This window comes from Herpailurus yagouaroundi, unplaced genomic scaffold (genome assembly GCF_014898765.1).
Source record: "Herpailurus yagouaroundi ecotype Mexico unplaced genomic scaffold, PumYag 159, whole genome shotgun sequence".
Taxonomy (NCBI): domain Eukaryota; kingdom Metazoa; phylum Chordata; class Mammalia; order Carnivora; family Felidae; genus Herpailurus; species Herpailurus yagouaroundi.
Window position 1 is genome coordinate 36,116,658 of NW_024412400.1, and position 18,795 is coordinate 36,135,452.

General features: G+C 46.2%; 1 protein-coding gene across 2 annotated transcripts in view; it reads left to right on the top strand.

Moving 5' to 3' along the window:
* CLSTN2 (calsyntenin 2) overlaps positions 1–18,795 on the top strand; it is a 614,269-nt gene that overhangs the window by 531,894 nt on the left and 63,580 nt on the right. The gene's annotated exons all lie outside the window — the stretch shown is intronic.

Consider the following 18,795-nt stretch of genomic DNA (forward strand, 5'->3'; position numbering starts at 1 on the left):
AATCCATGAGCATGGAATGTTTTTCCATTTCTCTGTATCTTATTCAATTTCCTTCATAAGTTTTCTATAGTTTTCAGCATAGAGATCTTTTACATCTTTGGTTAGGTTTATTCCTAGGTATTTTATGGTTCTTGGTGCAATTGTAAACGGGATCAGTTTCTTTATTTCTCTTTCTGTAGCTTCATTATTGTGTATAAAAATGCAACCGACTTCTGTACATTGATTTTGTACCCTGCGACTTCGCTGAATTCATGTAACAGCTCTAGAAGTCTTTTGGTGGCGAAATGGGCAGAAGACATGAATACACCCTTTTCCAAAGAAGACATCCAGATGGCTAACAGACACATGAAAAGATGCTCAACGTCATTCATCATCAGGGAAATACAAATCAAAACCACACTGAGATACCACCTCACACTGGTCAGAGTGGCTAAAACAAACAACTCAGTAAACTACAGATGCTGGCAAGGATGTGGAGAAGTGGGAACCCTCTTGCACTGTTGGTGGGAATGCTAACTGATGCAGCCACTCTGGAAAAGAGTGTGGAGGTTCCTCAAAAAATTAAAAATAGAACTATCCTATGACCCAGCAATAGCACTACTAGGGATTTATCCAAAGGATACAGGAGTGCTGATTCATAGGGGTACTTGTACCCCAATGTTTATAGCAGCACTTTCAACAATAGCCAAATTATGGAAAGAGCCTAAATGTCCATCAACTGACAAATGGATAAAGAAGATGTGGTTTATATATACAATGGAATACTACTTGTCAACGAAAAAGAATGAAATCATGCCATTTGCAGCAATGTGGATGGAACTGAAAGGTATTATGCTGAGTGAAATAGGTCATTCAGAGAAAGATACTGTATGTTTTCACTCATATGTGGATCTTGAGAAACTTAACAGAAGACCATGGGGGAAGGGAAGGGGGAAAATAGTTACAAACAGAGAGAAAGGGAGGCAAACCACAAGAGACTCTTAAATACAGAGAACAAACTGAGGGTGGATGGGAGTTGGCAGAGGGAAATGGGTGATAGGCATTGAAGAGGGCACTTGTTGGGATGAGCACAGGGTGTTGTATGTAAACAATGAACCACGGAGATCTACCCCAAAAACCAAGAGCACACTTTATGTGCTAACTATATGTTAGCCAATTTGACAACAAACTATTTTTTAAAAAAAGAATTAGTTAGGGGCTCCTGGGTGGCTCATTCAGTTGAGCTCAGGTCATGATCTCGCGGTCTGTGAGTTTGAGCCCCGCGTTGGGCTCTGTGTTGACAGCTCAGAGCCTGAAGCCTGCTTCGCATTCTGTGTCTCCCTCTCTCTCTGCCCCTTCCCTGCTCATGTTGTGTGTGTGTCTCTCTCTCTCTGTCAAAAATAAATAAACATTAAAAAAAATTTTTTAAGAATTCATTGAAGAACTGACGGCAAAAAAATGTTTCCAAATTTTGTATAAAACATCATCTTAGGGGCACCTGGGTGGCTTAGTTAATTAAGTGTCTGTCTTGAACTCAGGTCATGATCTCATGGTTTGTGAGTTCGAGCCCGCGTCGGGCTCTCTGCTGTCAGCACAGAACCCACTTCAGATCCTCTTTGCACCACCCCATCTCTCTCTCTGTCCCACCCCCAGTCCCTCTCTCTCTCTCTCTCTCTCTCTCTCTCTCTCTCTCTCTCAAATAAATAAACATTAAGAAAAATAAAATAAAAAATCATCTTAAAGATTGAATAAGATACGCAAGCTCCAACTGAACAGGTATAAAGAAAACCACACTTAATCATAGCATTCTCAGCCTGTTCAAAAACGAAAAGAGAACATCTTGAAAGCATCCACAGAAAAAGAGAAAAAACATTATATATGGGAGAACAACAATATGAAAGCAGTTGAAATTTTACTGGAAATGATGGAGACCAAAAGGAAACAGGATGACAAAGGAAGTCTTTTTAAGAGTGAAGGGAGCCTCTGGGGCGCCTGGGTGGCGCAGTTGGTTAAGCGTCCGACTTCAGCCAGGTCACGATCTCGCGGTCCGTGAGTTCGAGCCCCGCGTCGGGCTCTGGGCTGATGGCTCGGAGCCTGGAGCCTGTTTCCGATTCTGTGTCTCCCTCTCTCTCTGCCCCTCCCCCGTTCATGCTCTGTCTCTCTCTGTCCCAAAAATAAATAAAAAACGTTGAAAAAAAAAAAAAAAAAAAAAAAAAGTGAAGGGAAATGGTGTCAGATGGGGAAACAGACCTATAAGAGGAAAAGAAGAGCCTTAGAAATGGCAAGTATGTGGTTAAGTACGAAAGACTATTTTTTCTTCCTTCTGGATTTCTTTAAATGGCCATGACTTCTAACTCAATAATTATAACAGTGTATTGAGGGCATATAACACATGTAGATGTAAAACATATGATAATATATGCAGATGTAAGGGTGGAGTTCTAATGCACCAAGGTTCTCACATTGTACGTGGAGTGTTAACTAAGTATTCTGATAAGCTAAAGATGCATATGAAAGAAGGCCTACTTTTAGGCTAGGGAAGTTAAAGGGATACTCAGGAAAAAAGTACAAGCTCAAGATGAACATTTCTTAAAGTAGATGCCCCCTTCAAAAACAATGGGCAAAGGTATCACGATGGCAAAGACCTTTTATTGGCAGATGACGCACAAGGAATAGAGCACTTGAATCTGGAATTTCTAGACAGTGCTCAAGGTGAGTGCTCGAGAGTTGGCATGAATGATGAAGGAGGACCCAATCTGACCTCCCAACCGTGAATTGGAATTGGACATAATATTTCAGAATGTGGAAGTGCTTTTTGCCATGAAACCGGGTTCTAGAGGGCCTAGAGAGAAACGTCTGAGGTTTAGGTTTCAAAGTAGGCAAGGAAACCAACAGGTATTAAATTTGAGGGATGTGGACAGTGACTTAGGGGTGCAGGGATAGAAAGAAAGGAGGAATTTGCTGCTCTTGGGGCTGCAAGCAAAGGCATAAACTTTGTCTCTGTGCGTATCAGATCTTTTTTTTTTTTTTTTCTGTATTTTGATGCTTTGACATCTTGGGGCTTCATGGACCCAGAGAGGGACTTCCCCTTGCAGTATCGTGCCTTTGATATCCAAACCAACCAATCCTGAGTCCGTCCGTCCATCTGCTTCCTTTTATTGGACTCCTTCAGACCAGGACACTATCCACCTGCCCTAAATCATCCGAGGGCCAAGTAATGGACATCTAGGGATAGCCACTGAAATTATTCAGACCATCCAGCCCTAAACCTGTTCAGCTTGCTTACAGCGTCACCCATTCCTTCCAAAAAAAACCATAATAAAGCAACCTGCCCACAGTTCTTCTTACTCCCTCTGCCTCTCGACCAACCCCAGTGATTCCCCATGTAGCCCTGCATGGTGTGGTGCCTCCAGTTTCTAGGGATCGGTGAATATAAAGTATGTGGTTTATCATACTTTACTCATCCTTGGGGTGCCTGGGTGGCTCAGTCAGTTAAGCGTCTGACTCTTGATTTCAGCTCAGGTCACAATCTCATGGTTCATGAGTTCAAGCCCTGCATCAGTCTCCTGCTTGGGATTCTCTCTCTTTCTCTGCCCCTTCCCCACTCACTCTCTCTCTCAAAAATAAATCAACATCCCAAAAACAAAAACAAAAACCAAAAACCTTCCTCCTTCATGACAGTCACTTCTGTGTCTGTGTGTCTTGCCATACCCAATTCAAACAAATCTTGGGGACATTTTAAAACAGTGTATACCTAAGACCCTAGGAAGCTACAGGCCTGTGTGCATCATCTGTATAATCAGCCTCCCTCTGATGGAGTAAGTGTCCTTCTTTCCCTTTTTAAACAGAAATATCACTTTGTTCAAATTGTTCCTGCTTGTCATGGAAGTAAATACAGTGATAAGTTCTGCAAAAGTAATGATTTTAGCCATAAATTAGAGGTTAAGAGGGAAATTACAACTATCCTGTGCATTGGGATAGCCACAAAGATCTCAGAAATTATCTCTCATTTGCACCAACAGTGTCCATATTTATTTGGCATTCCCTTGACTCCTCATCTCTCACCTCTAGGCCTTTTGGCCATTTTACCTTCAAGAGTCTAACCAAACCAGCTTCTCAGAACAGCCCAATGAAGGTTTTCCAGTCAGCTTTCCTTATGATCTCCTAGGCTACTTACAGGTACAAAACATAGTTTGGTCTCCCCCCCCTCTTTATCAGTAGGGATGAGTTGTGATTCTTTCCCACACTGCCTTGGCTCCAGGGTCTGACATGAAGACAGAGGACAGTGGTAGGGTCACCCTTGCATTGACCCCATGGATCCACACGGCTTCTACTCTTTGGCAAGTAGGTGGTAGCTTCCCATGAGAAGAGAGCTCTTTGCTCTCCCAATAGCAAAATCTAGCACCTGCTTCTGGAAAGGACATGAAATGTTAGATACCACAGAGCCTTTGTCCTGTTTAGGCTGCCCTGGAAACCAAGAGCTCGGTGTCAGTCTTATAGTGAGGTCTACTCCTGTTAAAAGGACTAAATATCTTTCCATTGGACACAACTCTGTCAGATGGTTAATTACAGTCACAAATGCAAGGGGACAAAAAACTTTAGTTATGTGGGCTCAAAGCAAAAAGAGAGTCTTCTACCTATTTTTTAGACTCAAATAAAAAGTGAGCCCTCAATCAGGGCCCAAATGTGAACTGAGACTTGAGTTACTGGAAGAATTATTATACCCTCTGCCCACTTTTGCATCTGTAAACATATGAATAAAATGAGCCTCATAAGCCAAGAGAAAAAATATACCTTCAGGTTTATTCCAGAATACTGAAAATATCCCTCTGCCATCTAGCAAAAATATGTCAGAGTAGGAACCAAAAAAGAAAAAAAAACAAGAAGAAGAAGGAAAGAAGCACTTGATAGTGGAGCAGAGGGCAGAACTGGGCTGTGTCTACATTCTGCCCCATGAAGTCAGGCATTCATTCACTCAGTCATTCGTCAGCAAATCTCGATCAAGATCAAATTTTAAAGTGAACACATTTACATTCCAAGAGCACATATTCATCGAGGAGCCATGAAAGACATGCAGGCTTTGGAGTCTCTCGGACCTGAGTTTGCAGCTCAGCTCTGCCCCCTATTATCTATGTGACCTTGAATGCATCACTTTACGTCTCTGAGCCTCAGTTTCCTCATCTGTGAAATGAGGATTATTATAAACAGTTTGGGGTGGTTGCAGGGATTACCTGATATGGTCAGCGTCAAGCGAGGTTAGTGAGGGAGTAGCAGCAGAACATGTGACCCATGGAAATATGTTTTTGGGGGGCCAGCACTATCATAATGCATAGGCACTATCACACATATGCACGCATGGTGGATGGATGGATGGATGGATGGATGGATGGATAGATGGATAGATACATAGGCAGACAGACTTTTTCCTTCCTTTCTTCATTCCCTTCCTTCCTTACCTTCCTTCCTTCCTTCCTCTCTCTCCCCCCTTCCTTGTTTCCTTCCTTCCTTCCTCTCTCTCCTTCTTTCTTCCTTCTTTCCTTTCTCCCTCTTCTTTCTCTCTCTCTCTCTTTCTTTCTTTCTTTCTTTCTTTCTTTCTTTCTCTCTTTCTTTCCTTCCTTCCTTCTTTCTTTCCTTCCTTCTTTCTTTCTTTCTTCCTTCCTTCCTTCCTTCCTTCCTTCCTTCCTTCCTTCCTTCCTTCTTCCCTCCCTTACACCCTCTCTCCCTCACTCCCTCCCTCCCTCTCTCCCTCCCTCTCTCTCTCTTTCCTTCCTTTCTTTCTTTCTTTTTTTCTTTCTTTTCTTTTCTTTTCTTTACTTTTCTTTCTTTACTATGCCATACCAGGCACTGGCATGGTGGGAACTGGACATATAGTGGTGAACAGAACTATGACCGGTCTCTGCTCTGATTATCCACACGGTGGTCTTAAAATATCATTTGTACTAAAAGAAACCAGGATTTCTTGAAGAAATAGCTAATTCCAAGTTTAGGGTTGAAAATGAATATTCTGAGCCTGGATCCAATTGCCTATTTGCAGGAGCTACTTTTTAAACTGCATGTGAGTATGCAATTAACAAAATCCAGATAGGGTAACTCTGTAGGTCAGATGTCCTGGGCTTTTTGACAATTAAATTGTAAGGAAAAGAAAGCAATCAAGGAGGAATCTGTAAATTAAAAAAAAGAAATGGAACAAGCTAGTTTTTTTAATGGGAAAAAACTATAATGTGCAGAGGCACAGATCTGAGTGGTCAAACTATAGAGAGGCTGTAAAGGTCAGGAGAGTGGGCCTTGCTTGGGGCAGGAGGGTGGTTGGGATGGGTGGGGCATGGGGGTGTGGACACAAGCAGGGCATATGGGTGGCTGGAAAAGTAGCTCACTCTCTAATAGTTCATTCCGTTCTACACTTTTTTTGCGTGGCCGCCTGCATCTTGATTTACGTTATCGTAAGAAGTCATGTAAAAGGAAGCAGCGTGTGTTGAGGGCCACTGTGTGTTGCAGCCTTTGTCAGGTGCCAGGGTGATGAGTGGGGCAGGAGCTGATCCTGACCCTGAAGGAGTTTAGTGTTTCATGGAAGACAGAGGTAATTCAAATACTGTGATCAGGGCTGGCAGGGAAGGGTGGCCTAACCATCCTGGGCAGCAGCAGAAGCCTTGATGTGAACAAGGCACCCAGAAAGGACACCTACCATACACTGGCCCATCTGAGGACTCAGGGCGTCCCAGGCACCGTCGGGCTGGTTGGGGCAGCAGGTGGGGGAACCGCTCACAGGCCTGGCACCTTGCTGTTTACTTTCCACAGCTTCCAAGGCCCCCGTGTCTCAGTTAACTCCTGCCAGGCACCACGGCCCCATTCCTCAGGTGTAAGGCAGCTGTGGCTTTGAGCAGTGGTTAAAAACAACTCACCCTTGGCCAAGTGGCTGGTAAACAGAAGAGTTGAAGATGCAACCAAATCTGCGCTCTTTTTCCAGGGAGGCAGTGTGTCCCTGACAGATAGAGGTAGTTAGTCTGTGGGAGCAGACAGCCCAGGCCTGGAGTTAAAGGGGTTAGCAACAGAAAACGCACATGATAAATTTATAAATTACACAGATTTTTAATTCATTTTTACCCAAGTCAAACGGCCAAGTTGCTTTTAATGAGAATACCCAATATGGTGGGGATGCTAACGGCCAAGTGTAAATTGGCTCGGGCTTGCAGGGGTGGGGGCGGTGGGGCATCCTGAGGCCAGCAGTCCCTTTCCTCAGTGACAAACAAGCCTTTATATTCACATGCCCATGGGAGAAGAAGGAAGGCCGTACATGTGGTAATACTTGGGGGAAATAGAAAGCTTCATGAGGGCAGAGGAAAGTATGTAGAAGCGAGAGCATGGGCTTTAAGCCGAAAACTTCGAGTTCACATCTCATCATGGCTACCCTCCAGCAGTGGGAACTCAGGGACGTGACTCAACTCCTCCAAGTCTTCCCATCCTCATCTGTAAAGTGGGTTAATAAGCATTAGATACATGCATAGAGCACCTAATTCATGCTAGGTGATAATAAATTGCATTGTTTAATTATTATCCTCATTTTTACCTTTTTGGCCCCCACTAGAGATCAGTCTTGGCTTAGCCAGTTTGAATCTGTCCTAGAGGTTTCTAGGATTCAGAACTTTCTGGAAATAAGGAGCCATCCCCTCTGGTGTACTTGGCCATGAGTGGGAGCCTGGCTTAGTTGTTAAGTGCATAGATTTTGGAACCTGATTTCCTGGGTGTGAATCCCAGACCTACCAAGGTTGTATGGCCTCGGGGAAGGCAACTAAGTTCACTGTGCCTCAGTTCCCCTACCTGTAAAGCCAGGGTAAAATAGCACTTCCCCCACAGGGTTGGGAGGATTAAACATGGCTAACACAGCAGATCGCACCTAGCGTAGCTCTGCCTCCAAGCTGTCTGCATTAAGGAGCTGGAGAGAAGCCTTCCCCAAGCATCCAGTAGAGTGGCTCTGAGAGTCTGACTAGAGCCTTCTCTGGGCATCACAGGCTCTCAAGGCTTCAAAGCTCCAGAACCTTTGAGATCCTTGCTCCCATTACAAAGGTTCTCCCTTGGCTTAAGGCTTGACTCAGCGCAGTCTCAAAACACTAAAATTTTAAGTCTCTCTTCAAGACCTTGTTTCCTTCTGCTGCTCAGCCCAGCACACTGGCAGGAGCGAGCAAGCATGGCAGCCATGGCATCTGCTCTGTGGACTGCATGGGCTCCATACCAGTGACTCTGTGTCTATGCAACGCCCCCCCCCCCCAGTTCCATGGAGATGCGAGGGGTGGCTACATCTCCGTATGTAGGAAGGATCCCTTCCTACTGGAGACAGAACTGAACACAAATGCCCCTCGGTGCCTGGGTGTTAGACGCTCATCCCCAGAAGCGGCAGCTAATAGGCAACCCTGAGGAATCATTCAGCACTCAGACTAGGGGCATCCCACTGATTTCCATTCCAGAACACCGAGGTTGAGCCACAGAGAAGGCTGTCATCCCCGCTGCCATTTGCCCAGGCCCAGTTCTTATTGTGGTACACCCCCTAGGTCAGTGTTCCCAGCAGGCGGCCAGCTTTTGAGGGCAGGATTCTGTGACTTCCTACCTTTAGGTCGTGGGCAGCCTGTTCATCAAGCAGTGTTGTGGGCTGAACATTGGCAGCACCGTCAGCTCAGTCACCACACGACAGACCCCGCACCTTGCAAAGCTGCAACAGGCCAGCCTGGCTGGCCGTGACGTCCAGTGCAGGCTCCCATGTGGCCGACCAAAGAAGCCAGGAGCCTTCCTCATTTCGCTCTGTTTCTACACGTCATCTACCAGCAGCTTATCTAGGGAGAGAGAGGCCGGACATGTAAAGCCTGCTCATTTAATAAGATTTTAGCAGTCTTAACCCCCTGCAAGTCATTTGTCCCTCACACACTTAAAGCTTTTTATCTGTGGGGTAAAGCACAATTGGCCTCTTAAAATATTGAAAAAAACCAGACTTTATATCACAACTGGAGTCAAGTGTTAATTTGTCTTCCCACGTCTCTGTGCGTCTCGCCAATCTGGCACCCCTCCAGCCTCTTGTCCACTCGGTCACCTCGCCTCGGCAGTCCTTCTAAAGACATCACAAAGGCCGCAGCACTGCCACCTGGCCCGGGCACATTGTCCGACTACCCGTTTCCCCCTTGTGCCGGGTCTGCGGGCGTAGCTTGCATAACGCTGGCGTACAGGAGAGCTAGCCACAGCCAGCATATAATGGGCACTTGAATGTTTCACAGGAATCCATTTATTTAATTTGGGATGTACTCGTATATCACCAGTGATATGAAGGGGGAGATCTTTCGAAACACATACATGAATTTTTAAAAAATTAAACGTTGCCCATTTATTTTAACTTGTAACAGAAAAAGTGGAACTTGCACATTACAACCATGATTTCAGAGCTATGGAATGACATACAATTACCTTCCTAAGTCACTTAATTTAAGTAAAAGCGAATTGACTTAAAGAAAACTATTAAGGAAATGATGGTAGAAGTAAGTGGATTTGCACATTTATTTAACAAATCCTTCCCGTGAGTGCCTACTTGTGGCAGGCATTGTTCTGGACCCGGAGGATACACAGTGAGCAAAGCAGACAAAACTCCTGGCCCTCCAAAAGACCCAAAAAGCACTCCATAGAAATTCTCCAAATGGCCAGTAAGCACATGCAAAGGTGCTCAACTTTATTAGACATCGGGGAAATGCAAGACAGAGCCACAACGAGCTCTACTGAACATCCACCCGAATGAAAAAGGAAACAAAAACGACGATACCAAGATTTGGCAGGAATGTGGAGAGACCGGAACTCTTGTGGACTGCTGGTGGGAATGTAGACTGGGACAGCCATTTTGGGAAACTGCTCGGCAGTTTCTCCTAAACTGGACCCAGAAGTTGCACTCGGTGTTGTCTGCCCAACAGAAACTCAGTCATGTGTTCACTAAAGGACATGTACAATATTTGGCGAATGAGTGGGTCTCAGAAAATGCTGGCTGAACGAATTTAAAACCTGTTCTGGAATGTTCTATGCAGAGGCAGATAAGACATGGTTGCTGTCGTTGACTAGCCCCAGAGCAGATTCTCTTGACTGAATACACTTCTCCTGAGCATGTGCTGTTCCGGGTTTGTGCTAGGCGCCAGGCATACAGGGTTACATCAGAGATGGCGCTTACCCCGTCAGAGGTAAGCAGTCACTCACCTCAGCAACCACGTGACCTTGGCCTTCTGCACCTCACTCAAGGAAATTTGGTTGAATGAGTACCAATATGGACAACGCCGGCTTACGTTCCACAACTACTTGTGTACGTGATTGTGTGAACTCCCTCCGTGAGAGCAGGAACCTTGTCTGTCTGTCTTCCTGCTGTGTCCCACGCAGCCACAGAGAGCAGCACCAGGCTCCAAGTAGGGGGCTCGGCCAGTCTATGCTGGAGCAAGGATGGATGGAAGAAGTTGAATGGAGGTGGGAAGAGCTCAGGACTCTGTAGGTAAACTCACTACCCCCATTTCACAGAGAAGAGATCTGAGTCTCAGAGCACTGAAGGGGCTTGTGCTAAGCCACACCGCTCCTGAATGGGTCTTTCCAAAAACTTGTGCCCTCTCCACGACAGCTCACTGCCTCCTGGAGAGGCCCAGGGGCTTGTGCCCACACCTGTGACCTCTTACCCACAGCTGTGAATCATGATGCCCATCGCACCAGTCCGAGGAGGGAGGCAAGTCCCTGGGCTCTCTCCACCAGGGTTCCCTGTCTGTTGTCAGCTCCCAGTGCAAGCTTGGGCTTCCCACCATGTAAAGAATATTCTGCAAAGAGTTTGACAGACCATACTTGCCTCTTCCAAGGACACTTACCAGCAGTTTCAATTATAACAATCAACCATGGACTTTTTTTTCTTTCCACTTAAGACAAAGATTAATATTTCAGGAGAACACGGTTCTAATTTACAGCCGAGACCTTTGGTGTAATCAGCAAAAGGGAAAAAAACGAAGTCTGTGAACATCATTGGCTCACTCACGTTTCCTATTGCACTCCTCGCTGGGTTTACCTCTTTGGCCTTTAATTATTCCATTCTCTCACATGGCTTTATCTCTGACACTTCGGGATGAAAATGTGATTTGCCATTCAGAGGTTTCAGCAAAAATCACACTCCAGTCAGCAAATTGAGAGTCTGATAAAGGAACAGAGGGTTGGGCCGCGGCTTTGAGAGGATGTCTTTAAAGTGTTTTTTAATTAAATCTGTGTTATTATTTAGGATGGTGGAGAATCATTTACATGCATTACAGGGTCTGTTTGGAATCTCTGTCGTGCTGTTCTGAGAACTGTAGCATTAGTCATGGAACCTAAGGGCACTGTGACAAGTTTGCTTCCTCCATCACATATTTTGTGAGCAGCACCCGCTGTGGCTACCTGCTTTATACTAGGCATCAAGCTAGGTCTGGTAGGGGTCACCCAGAGGCACTTGGCAGAGCTCTTTTCCTAGTGTAGCAAGGGCTAGATGACGTCACCATGTTGCAATACCACAGAAGGGGGAAGAAGAGGGTCAAAGGAATGAACATTACTGAGCCTCGATGCTAGGATCTTCTCTAGGAGCTTTGCCTGCGTTTGCTCTTCTAATCATACCATGGTCTGCAAAGAAGAATCGTGACCCCATTTCACAGACGGGAGACCTGAGGCTCAGAGCACCAAAGAGGCTTGTCCTAAGCCACACCGCTCCTGAGTGGGTCTCTCCAAAATCCTGTGCCCTTTCCACGACAGCGCGTTGCCTCCTAGAGAGGTCCAGGGGCTTGTGCCCACACCCATGAAGGGTGGCCTCACCCCAGCTGCGGATCACGATGCCCATGATGGCAGTCGGAGGAGGAGGAGGCATATCCATAAGCACACTCTCCACCAGGGGTTGCCCACCTGTGGTCAGTCAGCCTTTCCAGACTCCTAGACTCTAGGGCCCGCTATTAAAACTGTCACTTCCTGGGACGCCTGGGTGGCGCAGTCGGTTAAGCGTCCGACTTCAGCCAGGTCACGATCTCGCGGTCCGTGAGTTCGAGCCCCGCGTCAGGCTCTGGGCTGATGGCTCGGAGCCTGGAGCCTGTTTCCGATTCTGTGTCTCCCTCTCTCGCTGCCCCTCCCCCGTTCATGCTCTGTCTCTCTCTGTCCCAAAAATAAATAAACGTTGAAAAAAAAAATTTAAAAAAAAAACCTGTCACTTCCTGTGCTCCTCCTTCAAAGTATGTGTCACAACCTAAAATATACAGTTATTTGTATGATTCTTCATTTACCATGTGTCTCCCCTACAAACTTTGAGCTTTACTTATGAGGGGAGAAACCTCTTCTGTGTGGTTACCACTGAATCTCCAGCATTAGCATAGTCACTGGCACAGCGTATTTATAGAATGAAATAGGAAAAGGGAGGGAGGGAAGGAAAAAGGAAGGGAGGAAGGGCGGTGGGGCCAGAAGGAGGAAGAAAAGAGAGATGGAGGGAGGGAGGGGGAAGGGAAGGAAGAAAAGAAGGGGAGAGAAAAGAGAAATTAGGGCCTCTTTTTAGGGACCCCTGTGATTACCGCGGCCCTTCCCAATATTCTTTTCCCTGCATTTCATTTCTGTATTCTGTACTAGCATTTGTAGCCAGTAATAGCCAAAAAGCCAACCAGCCTAGAGTACAGGTGTTCTCCAAACTGACTGAAAGACCAAAAGATCAGAGCTCTGGCTCTGGGAACCCCAAACCGTGGAACACTTTGAGGGGTTACTTTGAGGGGTCTTCTTGGATAATTTGCCCTGCCAAGTACTTTGCACACATAGCCTGCGTGTGCTGTTTGGATTTCAAATGCTATGATCATTAATAAAATAATATATTCATATAAATATAAACAGTAGCTTTAAGTCGTTGTATTATTCTCTCAGACCACGGATGCAACTGTATGCAAAGCCTGAAATGTTTGAAATCAAAGAGAGACCCTCATTGGTGAAAAAAAAAAAAAAAATAGGAGCTACACCTCAAAATACTCTACACGTACCTGTGAATTAAGACAGATCATCCGAGAACCATGCTGTACCTGGACTTCCTTCCAGGGACTGGCTCAGAACAGTGTCATCCATAGTAATTTCTACGGGACACTCACTATGTGCTGAGTGTCATATTGAGCCTCCTTCATGCATTATTTTATTTATCCTTATCAGGACTCATTTAACAGATGAAGGACACAGAGACGTAGGGAGTTTAATTTGCCTGAGGTCACACATGTAGTCAGTGGCAGAACTGGGAGTCATACGGCAAGCCACACCAGTTCAAAACCCTTGATATTAACCAAACACAATCTCTCTGGCTCTAGGCTCTTGCTGGAGTATACCTTGATGATTCATTTTTCAGGCCACGTCGAAGGGTGTTATAAGAGCCAGCCCCCAAAACTCATTGTTAGACTAATAAAAGGTGAGGTTGAGGTCTCTGCATCACACAATGCCTCCTTTTGAGAACCCACGAGGGAGATTTCAGTCTGGACTCAGCATAAGAAAGAGCTCTGCTTCTCTTTAACCAAAAGGATCCTTTCCTTTTGTGGGCGTGGCAAGACAATATAACACATCAGGTTTCCTCTTTGCACTGGCTGCTACACAGCTTGGAACGACTGGCTGCCCCTCTGCTGAAGAACAGACCCTTCCCACATACATTTAGGGGGCAGGCTGCACACATTCCCTCCCACACTTCATCTTAACTTCCTGTCTTCGCCTGAGTCCCTAGAAAGCAAAGTCTGAGGCAAAAGTATATGGGTCTCTCCTTTATAATGAGGAGCGCAATCCCTGGGAATGTGTGTATGGGAAAGGGGAGTGAGGTAGGGATTGAGGGACATAAATAAAAAGGGCGTGGTATCAAGCTGTGCACTGCTTGTGATCAAGTTCAGCTGATTGTTCTTTCGAAGCAAATATTAGCTAGTAGTAACTAGCTGTTAAGTCTTATGGGAGGAGAGAAAAGGAGAAGAATTTGTCCACTGGCACCTGTCCCCCAATAGCTCAATATTTGCCCAAGGAATGTCCGTGTCCCCATATGTTTAAATGGCATTTGTCCTGCTGTGCCTTATGCCTCAGAGACAACTGGGAGCCCCACAGCAGGGTAAGGGGCCATCGGGTTGGGGCTTTGGATGGACCACGCAGAGTTATTTACCACAATGTCAGCTGTAGCCAACCCGTGGCCATGCCCTCTGCCCCGCTCCTCCCACAGAGAGATGGTGCCCAGATGTGAGGTGGCCCAGAGAGGTGTCTAAGAGACCCTCCTACCCACATTTTCCCTTCCATGGCTTCTTATTTCCTGACTTAAAAAAAAAAATTATCTACTGACTTTATCCTCACAGGCCATGTTCGATATGTTTTGGATGGGCCAGGGCATATACAAAATTCAACAATTATTTTCTGTGTGCTAATCCAGTCTCTCAGTAAGAGTCGTATCTTCAAAGCACCTCATGTCTTTTATTCCCTGAAGTGCCCCTGAGAGTGGCTGGAGTGGGTGCTTGAGGGTGAACCCATAGCTGTTGTCACCACCTCTCTTTACGCAACAAGGTGGCCTTGAGCTGTCACGTCTCGTACCAAGTATAAGGCTTTTGTTTCCTGAAGTGTTTCCTCTAAGCCTGGGTTTCATTTGTCATTGGAAACCCCAAGGATCCGCAAGGACAGCATGTCCCTGGAATCCCCAACACTGAGCACTGTGTCTGGCATTGTGGGCACTGATGAATGTTTTTCCCGTAAACCAAACAGCAAACAATTACTATATTATAATTATACTGTATTGTATTATATATTATATTATATTATATTATATTATATTATATTATATTATATCACACTATATTATATTGTATTATATTATATCATATCATATCATATTACATTATATTAATAACTATCTATTGAGCACTTCCTGTATACCCAACACTGCATTAGCTGGTCTACCTTATTTCATCTTCACATAACTCAGCTCTTAGCAGCTATGGCTCAGTCATATAATCTGATGAGGAAACCAGATTTTCTATCCTGATGGATTTTGCCAGAAGAAAAAATTCAAATAGCTTTCTGACTCTGAAAACGTCAACCCATATTGAGCCCTTAGAGAATCTGCTGTCTCCAGATCCCTCTCACTCTTGGTCTCAAGCTTTACCTCTTCACTGCGTGACTCACATGGCCCATCTACTGACTGCGACAGAAGCAATCTGCGTTTCTGGAACCTGGCGGCAAGGTGGCCTTTAATTACCTAATGTCTTAGAGGTCCTTAAAGTGTAATTAGTTTGATGGGACCTTGTAATTAAACGGCTAGCCAACCACGTGGGAGGACACCTTCGGCTTGGGCGTTCTTTTGTTTCTTTTTCTGGGCTGTGGGCCTGAGAACTGCAACCCGAGAAACAGAGAGCCACCTGAGTGCTGAGCCACTCCTACGACCCAGGATGCAGGGACACCATTTAGAGGGAGAGAGGCTGATCTTTGTGCAGGGTAGCTCTGCTCACTGGCGGAGTTGTCCCTGGTGTCACGGGCACTCTAATCCCACCGTCTCTGAATATTTGTCACCGAGCATCTCTGATAGCATGCCTAGGCGCCTGAAGTTCCCCCCTCACTCTGCATGGGGTGCAGACATCTAAGACCCCTGTAAAAACAAAGGTTCCCATTGATGGGCGAGCAAGGTGTGAAAATCAGGGCATTTCATGGGGAGTCAGAGAGCCTCCGGTTTAGGGGCCCCCCAGGGAGGGGTTCAGGAATTTAGCGTCAGCTTCTGATCCCCAGGGATTCCAGACATAACCATCCCCTCATTCACCCACTCATTCGAAAGGCATTTCTCCTAATTGAAGATTAGAGGTTGGTCTCCAAACCAGCCTCGCTGGTAATTGTTTAAAGACCCAGAAAATATCTGGGAATTGAGAAAAACAACCAAGCAACATATATACATATATATGTGTCCACAGAAGAAAGACAGACTTGAAAATGAGGAAAACACTCAGAATGTGTGAAGGAGAGAAAAACTTTCGAACAGATGTAGGCAGTCCCACCATGGAACCAGAGTAAACCATTCAAGCAGGATTCTCAGTGTGAATCTGAAACGTGGATTGTGCTGGGACGCCTGGGTGGCTCAGTCAGTTGGGCTGCTGACTTCAGCTCAGGTCATGATCTCGCCATCCATGAGTTCGAACCCCGCGTCGGGCTCTGTGCTGACAGCTCAGAGCCTGGAGCCTGCTTCGGATTCTGTGCCCACCCCCCCCTCTCTGCCCCTCTCCCACTCGTGCTCTGTCTCATTCTGTCTCTCAAAAATATATGTTTAAAAAAAAAGCTATAAAACATGGATCGTGCTTAACACAATACTCTTAAAGTATGACACTGGGGTAAATGTTCCCGAATCAGCTTGTGGCATCTTCTCCTCTTTGCCCACATTTGATCAGTGCTGTTGATGCAGGCAGGCCAGGTCCAAGGGCCCGGGAGGTGGGGGGGAGGACCCACAGGACTAGCCAAGAGGGTCCTTGGCTTTGTGCAGGATAGAAGTCAAACATGAGCCAGCAGGAAGTGAGAACAGAGTTTTTGAAGGTATAGAGAGGGTGCAGGTGCAGACGGAGCGTCTGAAAGACTCAGAAAGGGAAGGAGAGTCTCATCTTTGCTCAGGGTGTGGGATTTTCACTGACAATTGTGGTCTGGTGTATGCATTCTCTCAAGCATCCAGGAACCAGTCAGAACAAGGACAAGCCTCCGGGTGTCCTCCATAAGTCACTTATTGCTTAGAGCCAGGGGTCTTGGCATCGCGGTGTCTAGGTCTGGTGATCTGAAATGCGCATGGATGGCTTCCTCTGCTCATCCTCGCCTGGCCCTTCCTTAGATGTTACCTGTTTTGCTGGAAGACTCCAAAGAAATCATGAACTGCTTGTCCCTTACAACGAAGACATACACTATTTCTGAGACGTGTGTAAAGTGGGGATGTGGGTCCTAGCAAGAACACAAGCAGGACAAGGAGCGAGAGAGCAGATTTTTATGGAGTCATTCGGTTTCCCTATCTCCTTGTGTCATTACTGCTGGCTTGGGTTTCACGTTTCTTTGGTTAGTTGGAGGGAATGCCAAGGAAGCGATGGCGTCTAGAATTCAGGAGAACTGGGCTGCGGCCCGGTCCCCTACTCCAGAAGCTGCCTCCGATGAAGTCACACTTCTGTAGGCCTTACTTTTATCTCTGTAGAACGCGTACAATACTCACCCATGTGTCCTCCCAGGGACTCTGTGGAGTACTTTGGAAATAATGAGTATTATTTCATTAATGGAAAGTGATCAGTGCTGCTGCCATTAATGATGGTTATTAAGTATCTATTATCCATACAAATTCTAAATCCGATGAGGAATGAAGGAGGAATAAAATAAACAAACAAATAAATAAATAAGATCTAAATGGATGAGTTCCAAGGCAGTAAGGATAGTGATTAAGTACCAATCTCACTCCTCTCACTTCTAAGTGAGTGTTGGGGGGGGGGGGGGGGGAGGGCCCCCTGACCCTGTTTGGAGGGAGCCTGGTTGTGGAGAGCACTTGCCCTTCACTTACCTCCTCTGGTGCCCAAGGCCCCTCCTCTCCAAGTCAACCCATCCCCTCCCCCACCTTGCTTTTGTTTTCTCTCTCTCTCTCTCTCTCTCTCTCCCTCCCCGCCCTCCTCCCACCTTCACACTAGCTAGTTTGCCTGAATTCCCACTCCTTCCTCCTAAGGCTGAGATGTTTGCAAGAGTGGTCCCGATAGCTCTAATGCCCTTTGCAGGCCATCGGCTCCCATGGCCACCACACAAGGACAAACACCTGTGTCAGTCCTTCAGCAAACCAGTGGGAGCAGCCCCCTCTGTCTGGTCTGAGAGCTAGGGGCAGAGAGGAGGGAGCAGCTAGATGCTTAGAGATTAAATGAAATGCTTCCAGAGGCCTCATCTGCCTCTCCCAAGGCCTTCCAGCCTATTTTCACTCGACCTGCAGGAATCCTTCCCAGACACGCTATTCAAGCTCTCATCCAATACGTGCTTAATTTTTTCTTTCTTGGGTGATCATACCACATAATGGTTTAGAGCTTCTCAAACCTTAATGCACACTGAACACCTAGAGATCTCATTAGACTGCAAATGCCAATTCGGAAGGTCAGAGTGACGTCTGCAACTAGTTTCTGACCGGCTCCCGGGTGATGGCTGTGCTGCTAGGACACGCTGCTGCTGACTGATGGCTCACAGTGATCAGTGAGGCTTTGCAGTGAGGCTCTAGACACAAACTCGCTGTGTGACCTTGGGCAAGTTACTTAACCTCTCTGAGCCTCTGCAAGGTGAAGAATAGTGTTACTTCCAAGAGTTGCCCCAGCAAATACATAAGAATACATAAGACGGTGCTTGGAAAGTTCTCAGCCCAGGGAGCAGCGCAAAGCAGAGGAGAAAGTGCTGTACACACAGAGGTGGTAATGATCGCAAGATGCTAAGATGGGAGCCTTCTCCTAAGTGGGCCTTTCCCTAGGGAGGCATTTCAAAGAATTCAAAGAGCACAGGGGCGCCTGCGTGGCTCCGCTGGTTAAGTGGCCAATTTTGGCTCAGGTCACGATCTCACACTTTGTGGGTTCAAGCCCTGTGACAGGCTCTGTGCTGGCAGCTCCGAGCCTGGAGCCTGCTTCGGATTCTGTGTGTGTGTGTGTGTGTGTGTGTGTGTGTGTGTGTGTCTGTCTGTCTGTCTGTCTCCCCCTCCTGTTCACGCTCTGCCTCTCTCTCAAAAATAAATAAACATTAAAAAATTTTAAAAAAAAGAATTCAAAGAGCACATCTTTCAGGCTTAGGAATTGCCTGGGGCCCAAG